The 13,081-nt window shown below is 44.9% G+C and overlaps 1 protein-coding gene across 6 annotated transcripts in view; it reads right to left on the reverse strand.

The window, feature by feature from the left end:
- Window positions 1–13,081, reverse strand: part of RNF111 (ring finger protein 111) — a 768,201-nt gene that overhangs the window by 718,818 nt on the left and 36,302 nt on the right. For 5 of the 6 annotated variants that reach the window (XM_069624380.1, XM_069624379.1, XM_069624378.1 and 2 more), the window contains one exon: window positions 9,295–9,442. The exons of the other annotated variant lie outside the window; for it this stretch is intronic. The gene's annotated coding sequence lies outside the window, so the exon portion shown is untranslated. The remainder of the gene's footprint in view (window positions 1–9,294; window positions 9,443–13,081) is intronic. 6 annotated transcript variants of the gene reach the window in all.

The raw sequence follows: 13,081 nt of genomic DNA on the forward strand, positions 1-13,081 counted from the left end.
TCCGCCGACTTTGGCACAGTTGGCCTCTCTGTCGGAACATAGGATGGTGTAACTGTCTGGTAAGGCTAATGCTAAGGAAGGACCCGAGATGGGATTTAGCCAAGTTTCAGTGATAGCAATGACATCGAGGTCCTGGAGGGTCAGGATGTCCACTATGTTCAGGTTGTGTGCTTGAAGGGATCTGGCATTGATGAGCCCTACTTTAATAGTTTTAGTAGTAATCCTAGGTGAGGGTATTTGTGTTTTACAATTGTTGACAAATTTGATAGGTTTTACAATAGCAGGGTTTTTTGCAGTAGTAGTTGTATTATTAATTGTGGGTCTTAAGCTCTGGAGTCATACCGATCTAGAGCCAAGTCTAGAATTTCTCAATAGAGTAGGGCATGGTGCTGTTGCGATATTTGCAGGGGAGCATCTAGGTGCTAAGTGCCAAGTGGTAGTGAGATCTGGGTGTATTGTAGTATATGCTTCGATCTTTAGAACGTGAGACACAGTTTTAGAATGTAATGCTAGGTAATCCTGGTTGAGGATGGGAGTGCATGTTATTTGGGTGGAAGCTACACATCCCAAAAGTAAAATTAAATAGGGTTGAGTAGTTAAGGGCACTAAGGAAGCCTAGGAATAAGGTTAATTGTAAGGTCATCTCGTGTCGGTGTGTGTTTTAACCTAGGATTGCATATTTGTCGGTAAATAGTAAGGCGCATGGGTTAGATACTCGATGCGTCTAGGGTATTGCACTTTAGTAAGCTATTGACATGTAGGTGCAGCACTTGGTCATAGAATATATCTAAACGCACAAAAGCATAGGGCATATATTGAGAGCTCTTTGAGCAATAAATACAATTGAGGCATGCATGAATTAGTAGGGCACACAGTCCAACAGTGCATGCAAGTCAGTTGAGGGAGCTGGGACTCACATGAACAAAAGCAGTCTCGGCGTATGTATAATAACAAGGGAACAGTAAGCGGATTGGATAATACGCTCAGGGCTACAGGTACCAAAGTACCGTTAATGGGTGTACAGAGTGCCAGAGCAGGCAGAGAAAGCACTACAGTGGAATCAGCAGATTCAATGTACCGGGGACAGTTAACGTGGTAAGTAAAGCAGATTAAGGTGCTGTGATACTCTGGTGGGGTAAGCTTATCCAAAAATCGAGGAAAGCAGTTTAAACAGAATAGGCTAATAGAAGAGAGGCTACATCCCAGAAGCGGAGTGGGCTAGTACAAAAAGCAAGAGAAAAGCAGTTATATGGAGTAGACTAGTTCGAGAATCTGTGACACTAGGGTGGAATGGGCCAATTCAAAAATGCAGAACAACAGTTATAACAAGGTAGGCTGGTTCGAGATACAGCACTAATGTGAGTAAGGTTAGTTGATGAATGTGGGAAGGCAATTCAAGCATGAGTAGACGGATTCAATATGCAGCGAGACAGTTTGCAATAGGCTATTTCAAAGTATGCAAATACAGTTTGGTAGTATGGTGGTTCATTTCATTGCCTCTGTGTAAGCAAGGTGCAATTTGTCGAGGAATAGCATTTCCAGATCAAGAGTTTATAAAGCTGCTGATAGATGAAGAGGGTGGTTGGCGATGACTCTGTAGAAGTCATTAGTCACAAGTATAAGTGGTTTTGCAGCAAGTGGATATAATATACTTTTTACATGAATCATATGATGGCAAGGGATTAGCCATACCTGGCGTGCTGGAAATATTTAGAGGCGTTTGCGGTTAGTCCGTAAGGAGCTATGCACAATAAATGTGAGGTCGCCGGCCGTATCGGTAGTTATCAGTACTGCCGGGTACCGTGAGTAGTGTTGATGGTCACAGCGCCAGGATAACATGGCGAGTGCATTGTGTATAGACAGTGCGCAGGGTAGTTACATGGGCACAGTTTACAGGGCATGTAGTTACGTTAAGTAGCTACAGAGAATGCGGCTTGCAGATTCTACTTGACCCAGAGCAGATCTTCTGAATTGAAGGGGGTGAAGTAACCCTGCACTAGAGTTTAAAAAAAATAAAATTGGTTTAGGTTTTTGAATAACCCTGGAGTCTGCTCCTCTATCAATCCTACAGGGAGGTAAACCAAAAACCAAAACATGGTGAGCCTGGGAGGGAAGGAAGCAAGTACAAGCTTGGGGTGGAGCATCGAGGGGGCGCAGAAAGCAGGCGCCAGGAAGAGAACAAGAGTTGCAGGGGAAGTGAACTCCGGTACAAGATCATTGCAGGCCATTGAGAATAGGATGGACAGGCCATTGGGGGTAAAGCCAGGAGCATATGCCAGGGAGGTGGCAGACATATAGATTAAGCCAACTTGGGTTGTTAGCCTTCCGTTTGTCTAGGGCTTCATCACTTCCCATTTATTCTGCCGCAGCCATCCTCCCTATAGCACGCACAGCACCTGTTGGCGTAATTTCTGTTTTTTTTCTTTTTGTAGAACTACCCGCATTACCCGTACTAGGCTTTGAAGGAGCGAAAGCTATCATAGCATGGGAAATTCAACTGTGGGGTAGGCTGGGAGGAACAGCCAGTTGAAAGAACGTTACCAGGGGAACTAACTTATTCTTCGCATGGATTGTGTCCTCCCACGTAATCCTCATCTTTGATAGAATCCCAAAGCAGTGTTTGTTTTGGTGGAGGGAGTAAGAATGTTCTCAATGGTTACCATGAACTGAATGGAGGACAGCTTTTCCAAAGCATCCATCCTGACTGGGGGAAGAATCAAGGCAGTAATGCTTTGTGAACGTGTGTATAGTAGACAACCTAGCTGCCTCACAAATGTTTTTGATAGGAACACCTGTTTGCAGAGCCCATGCCCTTTGTGGAATGTGAACTCAAGCCTTCTGGAGGATCTTTGCCCGCCAGCCTGTAGCATTCTGAAGTTGCCAGAATGATCCATTTGGATAAGGTATGCTTTGTCACAGCCGGTCCCAGTGTGTGAACTGTATAGCCTATAAAATGCTGATCATCTACACAAATTTTAGACAATCTAGAGATGTAGACGCTTAGAGTTCTCTTCCTCCTTGCCAAATAAGGTGGAGGGTAAAAAGTGGTTAAAACAATATTCTGTCCTACATAAAAATCTAAAATGATCCTAGGCATAAATGAAGGCTTAACCCTCAGGTAGAGGTTCAAATGGTGCACACAAGACATTCTAACACCATTTTAAGATCCCAAACTGGAACCTGGAAAGGAGATGGGGGGAGTCGCACATTGGCGAGTTCCTTCAGAAATTGTGTTACCAGTGGGATCTTAAAATATGAAGATTCCTCAGACGAGCGCTTAAAGATGGATAGCGCTGCCAAATAGCCTTTAATTGTCCCAACCTGGCTCCCCAGATTGGCTAGGTACAGTAAAAAACACCTCTGGTATTTTGCATAGTAAAGGGTCTATATTCTTGTCCTTGCACCAGCTGCAGAATTTGTTCCAACGGCACAAGGACTTAGTTGCTGTCCTTCTGGCCGAAAGCAATATCTCCATTAAGTTATCCGGGAGGTCCCAATCCTTTTATCTCAGCCTCTCAGAAACCATGTCTGAAGGCTCAGAGTCTTGACCTCTGTATGGAGAACCTGACTCTCCTCTTGTGAGAGAATGTCCTCTCTTTGTGGAAGACATATTGGTGGGCAGATGGACATGTCTAGAAGGTCTGGGTACCACATCCTCCAGGCCCAATCCGGGGCAACTAGAATAATGAGTTTCTCAAACTTTCTCAACCCCCTGATCATATGAGGAATACCGATACTGGAGAAAACGCATACAGGAGTGGAAACTCCCAGTTCACCACGTGCACGTCTCCTAGAGCTTCTCTTGGAGGAAATTCCATGGAGCAATACATTTCGCACTTCCGGTTGACACTGGTCGCAACCAGATCCACGAGTGTTTCCCCAAAGGGTGAAGATCTCTTGAAGGACTTCCTGAGCTAGTTCCCCACTCGTGGGAGACTGTGCTCTGCCTGCTCAAGAGCGTCTGCCGCTGTGTTCTCCTTTCCGGCTAAGAACTGGTGATGGGGAAATTCCTTCTTGAATTGCCCAGTACCAAAGCTGCATTGCCTCTCTGCACAGAGGTAGTGACCCTACACCACCTCTCTTGTTGAGGTAGTACATGGCCACTGCGTTGTCAGTCATTATCATGACATTCTTTCCCCGTACAGATGGTAAAAAAGCCTTCAGTACAAGTCTGACTGCCCTCTGCTCCAAAAGATTGATGTGTAGTTTGGACTCCAATGGAGACCAACGATTGTCAGATTGTTGGTGTGGGCTCCACTCCCTTTGAGGTGTCTGTAACTACTGTTACCTGCGGCCATGGTTGCCAAAATGGTTCTCCTTTCAGAATGTTATCCTCGCAGGCCCACCACAGGAGATTCTGTGCGACACTGCTTGGAACCTGAAGTAGGTCCGACATGTTGCCTGAGAATTGAGACCATTGAGTTCCGAGAGACCACTGAAGGGATTTGACACTCAGGTGAGCCTTTGGCACCAGAAAAATGCAGGATGCCAATAGGCAGAGCAACCTCAAAAAGTCAAAGGCCGGAAGATGCAGGGCACTCTGAAACTTGGGAGACCATCTGCAAAATGTTTTGAGCCCTCACCTTGGGTGGCGAGCTCATCCCCAAAGATGTATCCAGTACAGCCTGAGGAATTGGTGCTTTTGAGACGGTTTCATGTGCGACTTCTTGCAATTGAGGGAGGAGCCCAGTCTTTGAAGAGAGTGGCAGGTGGCGTTGAGATGATCCAGTGCTTGTTCGGGAGAATGCGCCCTGATCAACCAATCGTCCAGGTCGGGGTAGACTTGAATCCCCCCTCTCCCGAGACTCGTTGCCACCACCGCAATCAGTTTGGTGAAAACCCTTGGGGCGGAGGTCAGCCCGAAAGGCAGAACTCGAAACTGATGAGAACCGCCAGTGGCGGACTTCAGATACTTTGTGCTTGAAATGGATTGACACGAAAATAAAGCATCGTGAAGGTCCAATGACACCATCAAATCCTGGAGTTGGAGGGCCTGAAGGAACTGAGAAGTGTGGCCATCTTCAACTTGTCCTTCCCTGAGGAACTTGTTCAAGTAAGTCCAAGATGGGTCTCAGTCCTCTGTCCTTCATTGGTATTAGTAAATATGGGAGAGTACCATCCTTTGTTCCTCTCCGCTACAGGAACTGGTTCTATAGCACCTTCTCTAACAGGGTCAACATTTCCTGCACAAGGAGCAGATGGAACCCTCAAAGAATGGCTCCCCGGTGGATGGTTCTGAGGTCTCTGAAGGGAAGGCAGTAACCTTGGGCTATGGTTTCCAATGCCAAGCATCCGAAGTAATGTCTCGCTGTTCCTTCAGATGCTGAGGCAGTCTGCCTCCCACTGGTGTTTCATGACTCCAGACCTCAGAGGTTTTGAGGCAGCTGAAGCAGTGGAGATTGGTAAGGATGCCCCTGCTTGAGTGGGCTTAGCACCTCTCCCTCATCCATTCCGAGGGACTCTTCTTTGGCCTCTTTGACCAGCCCTCCTCCTCGCTCATCCAACTGAGCAGTAGCGAAAAGATCTACCCCTCCTCCAAGGCTGTCCACTGGGGCGAAAGGGCAGAGGCTGCCTAATAGCAGCACCTAAATATTTGGCTGTCGCCTTCGAGGTCTGCAACTTCAAGGCTTTCGTCGGTCTTGCTGCCAAAAAGGTGAGACCCGTCAAAAGGCACTTTAAGGAGTCTGGATTGCACATACTGCGCAATTCCAGACTTCAACCACGCAGATCTGCTCATTGCGGTGCTTGTTGCCATGGCTCTGCTGATGCCGTCAGCAGAATCCAGACCCAGCTGAAGAGACTCGCACATGGCTTCTTTACGGTCTCTAACAATAGCCACAAAACGGGTCTCAGCCGCCATGGAAATACAGTCCCATAGAGTGACTGAAAACTTAGCTTAGGCACATGTCGAGTTGGCCAATTTAAAAAGCCATGCTCCCTGCAGAAAATACTTTCCTTGCCCATGCATCTACTCTCTTTGTCATCCCCATCTGGAGGGACAGTTGGGTAGGCTGCCTGCTTTGAGGTTGTCGTAGCTGCCTGCAACACCAGACTTTCTGGGGTGGGGTGTTTTGACAAGTAGTTAGGGTCACTACTAGATGGGCAGCAATTTCTTGTGAAGTTTTTGATAACTACCGAACTAGACTGTGGCGTCTCCTATTTGGCAGACACCCTTTTTTTGAAGTGCAATATAGAAAGTAAAATAGGATCCATTTGCGGCCCCTTATCAAGGATGTCTGTAGATCATCCTGCTCGTAGGGGAGGTCTTCTCGATCCCAAGTAATCTACAACCTTAGACATCAACTGTCTCTATGATGCAGCTGCATGTTCACCAGATTCAAGTTTACCAAATTCTAGCTCTGGTGAAGGGTCCACTCCACTGGCTGTTTGCAGGTTGTCAAAGATTTTTAGCCTGGACTATACCATATTGTAGCCCAAATGGCACATTGTTATCCAATGGTTTATTTTCCTCATAAATCGAGGTTAGGGATTTTAAATAATCCTTTCTAGGTAAAGGAGTCTAAATCTTATCTAGGATGGGCATCGAAGGCTTCAAAAATGTTGAACACTGCGCTCAAGGAGTAGTTCATATTTTTACTGAAGTCGATTTCGACCTGTGGTGCCATTTCTTCGATTCCTTGATGCGGAGTGGTGGGAGCTGACCTGGACCTTTGCGTCTTCTTCCATCGAGGAGTGTCACCTCTTGCATCGTTTGAAGAAAAAGGTTTCTTCGACGGGGTAGTCTATGGGGATTTCTTGGGGTTTCTACCTACCGCCGATTTTCCCTTTCGCTCCTTCAGAGCTTTTCCGGTCATCGACCTGCATTTCGAGCAGGCCATGGTCTTGTGTTCCATTCGGAGAGACCACAAGCATACTCGATGTGGGTAGAGTATCGACATTTTAGAACCGCAGTCCTGACACTTCTTAAACCCGGTCTTCGGGGTAGTAAGTGTCGAAGATGAAGACATTTTTGCAAATAAACAATAGAAGCACGCCTAGTTCTCTCAAAGCGTGAGCTTACTCAGAAAAACGGAACTGAAGCAGACAGGCACTGCGCGTGCTATACAGACCTTCAATGACATCACCCTCGAAACAGTGGTCTTCGAGGGCCATCGAGTCGACTGCATCGACGCACAGCGCCCTCTGCCGAAAAAGGTTTCCAAAAGCAGCTGAAGCTGGATATCAAATATGAGGAATACGTAGCACAGCATTTTTTAGTGTTAAATATATCAAACCTATTAAGGGACTTGTATCAAGGGCAAAGTCTAAGAACACTGCGCCCAAGCCATTGGGCTAGGGGAAAGACATTCAAATGTAACCAACTGAAACAATGGCTAAGCACCCCACCGATAAAAGCTGCAACCACAAGACAATGCCCTTTGAACGATGTATCACAACTAACAAGGGATCAAAAAAGTTGGTATCTAATCTATACAAACACTTGAATGACCAAGAAGGGCACGTTCAGTGGAATTACATGAGGAAATGGGAGGTAACAGGGGAGCCCATTCATGGAAACCAATGGCAACACCTGTGGGATATCATTCCCAAATTAACAAGATCGGTCCAACTCAGGGAAATGTGGATAAAAGTAATGTTGCAATGGCACTATACTCCGGAAAGAATCCAAAAGATGTACGATCAATGCTGGAGAGGATGCAAAACTCTAGGGGATTGGCAGCATATCTGGAGAAACTGTCCAAGGCTACAAGAATTCTGGGGAGAGGTTAGGAAACAAATGAGGGAAATATTCCAGGGCCTCGACCAACTGGGGGACAATTTCTGGTGGTGCGGCATGTGGGACCTGAAAGCAAAGTCACCAAATAAGTCGCAAAAGTGGGGCAGGATTACCCTGCTGATAGCAGCATGGCTAGTGATTGCACAAAATTGGAAACAACTCCCACCCCCCCCAAAAAAACAACAGGACTGGTTGTATAAAACATGGAACTTAGTGGCGCTTGATAACATACAAAATTCAAGGAGACCAAGGGAGATTCAAGAAGAAATGGGGCCCAGTTCTGTCCTATCTACATGGCACAATGGTGTCCACACAAGTTAAGAATACTGGATATTTTATGAACCCTATTGAACAAGGAACGGGAGGAGCGAAATAAAACCTCTGGTGGGGAGGGGGAAGTTATGTTATATGGTTAATGTTTCTTGTAAGCCAAAATGAATGAAACATTGGTCTGGAGGAAAACAAGCTAAGTGATACAGTAGCAATCAACTTCCACAACATTGAAACACATGCTGATAGTCTGAGACTGAGATATGAATCTAATTGAGATGTGCAGAACGCGTGGCGACATCCACCCGATTGGGTGAGTTTTTGTGCAATATATGGTCTGCATTTTATCAAGATGTATTTTTTTTATCTTATATGTGATGCACACTTTTGAATGAATTAAAAGGAATTATTTTTGAAACAAACAGCTACCATGAGCTACTTTGGACACCTGGGGCAAGTGGTGCCATACAAACCTAGCCATGTCATATTAACTATGTAAGTTTGGGGTTGTATATACAGGATGATAAAGAACACTTCTGGGACATTTAGAGCATATTGGATCACATGAAATGGACAAAACGTTAGAATTTGCATCTTGCACAAAGTTAGATTTGCTGCACATTGTGTACTAACTCCTGGTTTTGCAGAGTAGGTTCCTGGACAACTGGTTATGCCCGATACCCAGGAGCTGCTTATTGCTCCTGGTCAACAAACCCAATTTCCATCCCTGTATATATATATTTTTTTAATGCAACTGCAGATTATTTGCATACTCATATTAGTATAAATAGTTTAAAAGAAATAAGTGGGGAATATATTTTGAATAGGTTCTATAAAAAAGCAGGCAAATGGAAACCACCACTTTACAACTACCTCTTAACATTCCACTACTGAACAAGAGGGTCCCTGCAAGGATACTATATACAAGTGAAATCTGACAAATCGATATGTTGTTTTTTCCTTCAGTTTGTGTAACATTCATACTTCTTTAAACCTCCCTCTGTCACTGTGTCTCCCATATTCTACCTTGACTTCCCAGGTGCTGTAAGGCATAGCCTCAGCGTGGGTAGACATGGAAGTGAAAGATGCTCGGCATGCTCACACCAAAAGGCAGGAAAAGGTTTATTATTGGTCATGACCTTTTATAATTTATTGGGAATATGAAGAGCTTTTTTCATCCAACCATAAAAACTGGTTAAAGATAAGATACCCCTTGATTGACTAAACCAGAACTGGAGAGAAACAGAACTAGAAACATGAGAGAATGGGAAAGGAGAACTACTCACAGATCCAAGCACAGGGGAAGTCCTTACGCCAAAGAATTCAACTTTCAATAAAACGCATATGCTCATCCTTTCTTCCCCATACTGATGACCTTCCAGAACAGCTTCCTTGGCACAAACGAGGATTCTGCTTTAAAACTCATCTCTACATCTGAAAGGAACAGCAGCAGTTTACCTTAACAGTGGACAATCAAATCATAATTTACCATTGTAAACTCTGAACTGGCGATGCATGCATCCATTCACCAAGCAAGTGAAGGGGTGGGGGTGGAGGTTTACCTCTTCAGTGTTGGCTTGAATGTTTGACAACCTGTGTAGTTTGTAAGTCAATTAATTCTAAAAAGAACTTTGTGCACAATACTGATCATATATTCAAAATAGTTTAAAAGGTGTAATACAGCAAATAGGAACAAAATTTAAGCTACTCCACCTCAAATCTACATATTCACACAGCTCACCATTTCCTACTTGCCTAGAATAAATTATCAAGACTTCCAAAGTTACTGAACGATACACATTGGAATACAAAATGTTTCTAGGGCAATTTTGCTAGATGGCAATCAGTTGTAGTAACCCGTGCTCATATGAACAGAAGAGAAAGAGCTCTTGGCTAGTCGAGAGAGAGCATAGAAAGCAAAGGCATGGCCTTTAAAAAAAATAAATAATGTATTATGTTTCGCAAACTAAAATCATTCTCCTCTTCCCTCAACCACCCAACATTTTGGGATCCTTGGGAACTGTGTGGCCCACTGTCCTCGTAGGTTTGCGTAGAACCCTTTCCCACAGTACCAAAGCTTTCAGACACTCCCAGATCAGTTGAAAGTAGGTACCCGCCTCTACTCTGCACTTCAGAAATGTATAATTTTCTGATCTCCCCATCATATGCAATCCTTCTCTCGCATAACAGACCCTATATGCAGGATTTTATAGTGTATCAATCTCATTCTGGAGAAAATGTTCACCTCCCCTGCTGCCACCATTGTCTCCACCCATTCCTCGCTCTCCAATACACCCATTTCTCTTTCAATTGGGCCGGGGGAGGGATCAAATTGGGCCCCTATTAAATGAGCCAGTCGTATACACATCTAAGTCTTCTTGTGACAGTTCACGTTTGTCTCAGAGCCTAATACGTTAGCAACCTACTGTCCTCCATCACATCTCCTACTCCTTTCCCTGTCGATTCCCTAATTTGCTTACTTCTCTAACACCTGGGTTATCCCATATTGGACGTTGACTGGTAATCGTCCCTTTCCATTCCATGCTCCTTGTGACCTCTTCCCTTCATCACACTTTGCCCTGGGAAGGCAGGTGAACCGATGCAGATATATGGGAGTCCAGGATGGGGTCTTTCCCAGCCATATATGCCAGCTCCAATATGGTGAAGGAGAGGTTCCTATCTCCAAACCACCATTCGCCAGCAACTAGTAGTTGGGCCGCCAGATAGGATTTATTAATGTCAGGTAGTACTACCACCCTAGCCAAACACTGATCTCATAAGCATTTTCATTGGGTTCCTGTTGCTCCATAGGATTCCCCTAATGAGAGCCTCAATCTCCGAGAACCGTGACCTAGGTATTTTCACCGTAGTGTTCTGTAAAACATGCAACAATCTAGGGAGAGCCAGCAAGTTGACCCTAACGTTATTGGTAGCGTAGGCCAATGTTTGGCATCTTCCTTTATGTTATGGATTATTGGGTCCAAGTTGTTCTCTAGGAAATGTGCGTCTTCCCTACACACCTGTATTGTCAGATATTTAGTGTGCCAGTTATACAGTTTAACTTTACACACAAATCAGTAAAATATACACAATACTTTAATTCCAATTCCATTCTAATCAATTATTTTCACATATATACAATAGGTTTTGTACAAATCAAAATCAAATTCGGGCCCTAAAATAGGATTAATACTATCTATTAAACCCATAACATTAAATCATAAAATCATTAAGTACGTAAACATTCAAACACATTAATGCAAACATTCAAGCAAGCACTCAACCAATTTAACATAACCGATCACGGTCATCAACCTGTGCATTATCCATTGAACATTCATTTAGCTTCCATCACATTACATACTTTCGTACTGCCACGGTTAATGATAAACTCTGCCACAAAACACATCTTAACCAGAACTCTTCACCTCCGATGTCAATCAAGTCATTTACATGGGACTTACAGTACACAAGGTGTGTGGACCCCTTAGTGGAGAATGTCGTCAAGCCATGCCGGGCAGATTCCACTTGGTTGTCCCCATTGAAAATTCTACAGTCTTTTATCCAAGGGCCCTCTCATGCACCTATATTCCCCAGCATTTTCAACTTTTTCATTCTTCTAAACATGAAAGTCCTTCGGGGGAGGGAAATTGAAATATATATTGCTGAGGTTTTTTTAAACAGGAAAAAAATGTGAGAAAACGTGCTTAGTGACTTCTGCTGGGCAACGTGCCCATGATGTAACATGCAGTCCCATTTCTCCAAGGAGCGCCTACATTTGCCCAGAAAAACACCAACGTTTTCAGACCAATTCGAAACCCAAGCAATCAAAGCACAGAAATGTAGACAATGTCCCTAAAATGTGGCCAAACCTCTAGATCTTAGCTTAGATTAGTAGCTCGGCCATCTGAAATTTCAAAACCAAATTCAAATCCTAAACCGGCACCTGGAAAGGGGACAGTGGTGACACATTAGTCAGTCCTTTAAGAAATTGAGAAATCAAAGGAATCTTAAAGTAAGAACATTCTTCAGACGAGCGCTTAAATATAGACAGCATCGCCAGGTAACCCTTAATGGTACCAACTTGAAGGCCCCCGTGGGCTAAAGAAAGTAAGAAAGACAAAACCATAAAAATGGAACACTGAAAAGGATCAACATTCTGTCCTCTGCACCCGAAGCAAAACTTATGCCAACAGTACAGGGATTTTTTGTTGCTGGCCTTCTGGCCGAAAGCAACACCTCCAGCACATCATCCGGGAGGTTCCACTCCTTATATCTCAACCTTTTAGATACCAAGCGTGAAGGTTGAGAGTCCTGACCTCTGGATGGAGAACAGATCCTCTCGGTAGAAGACGGCGTGGAGGTGAGATGGACATTGCTAGAAGGTCCAGGTACCACGCTCTCCTGGCACAATCAGGAGCATTGAGGATCATGTGGGATCTGAACCTTCGTAACACTGGAGGAATGACAGGGACTGTAGGAAACGCGTACACAAGTGGAAATGACCAATCCACTACAAATGCATCCTAAGGCTCCTCTCTGAGGAAATTCCTTTGAGCAGAATCTGTTGCACTTCCGATTGGCACTGGTGGCGAAGAGATCCACTTGTGGGGTTTCCCAAAGGGCGATGATCTCCAGAAGGACTTCCTAAGCCAACTCCCACTCGTGAGAGACAGAGTGCTCTGCCTGCTCAGAGCGTCCGCCTCTGCATTTTCATCTCCGGCCAGATGAACTGACGAGAGCGAAATTCCCTGCTGGATGGCCCAGAACCAGAGCTGCACTACCTCTCTGCACAACGGGAGTGACCCCTCTACCCCCCCTTTTTTTGTTGAGGTAATGCATGGCCACTGTGTTGTCCGTCACTGATCAGGACACTCGTTCCCCACACAGACGGCAGAAAAGACATCACAGCTAGCCTGATGACCCTCAGCTTTAACAGGTTGATGTGGAGTTTGGACTCTGACGGAGACCAACGACCGCTGGCGGGCAAGTCGTCGGCATGAGCGCCCCATCCTGTGAGGGAAGCATTCGTCATTACAGTCACCTCCGGCCATGGTTACCAAAACGGTTCCC

This window comes from Ambystoma mexicanum, chromosome 11 (assembly GCF_040938575.1).
Source record: "Ambystoma mexicanum isolate Mex_15411 chromosome 11, UKY_AmexF1_1, whole genome shotgun sequence".
In the NCBI taxonomy this organism is placed as follows: domain Eukaryota; kingdom Metazoa; phylum Chordata; class Amphibia; order Caudata; family Ambystomatidae; genus Ambystoma; species Ambystoma mexicanum.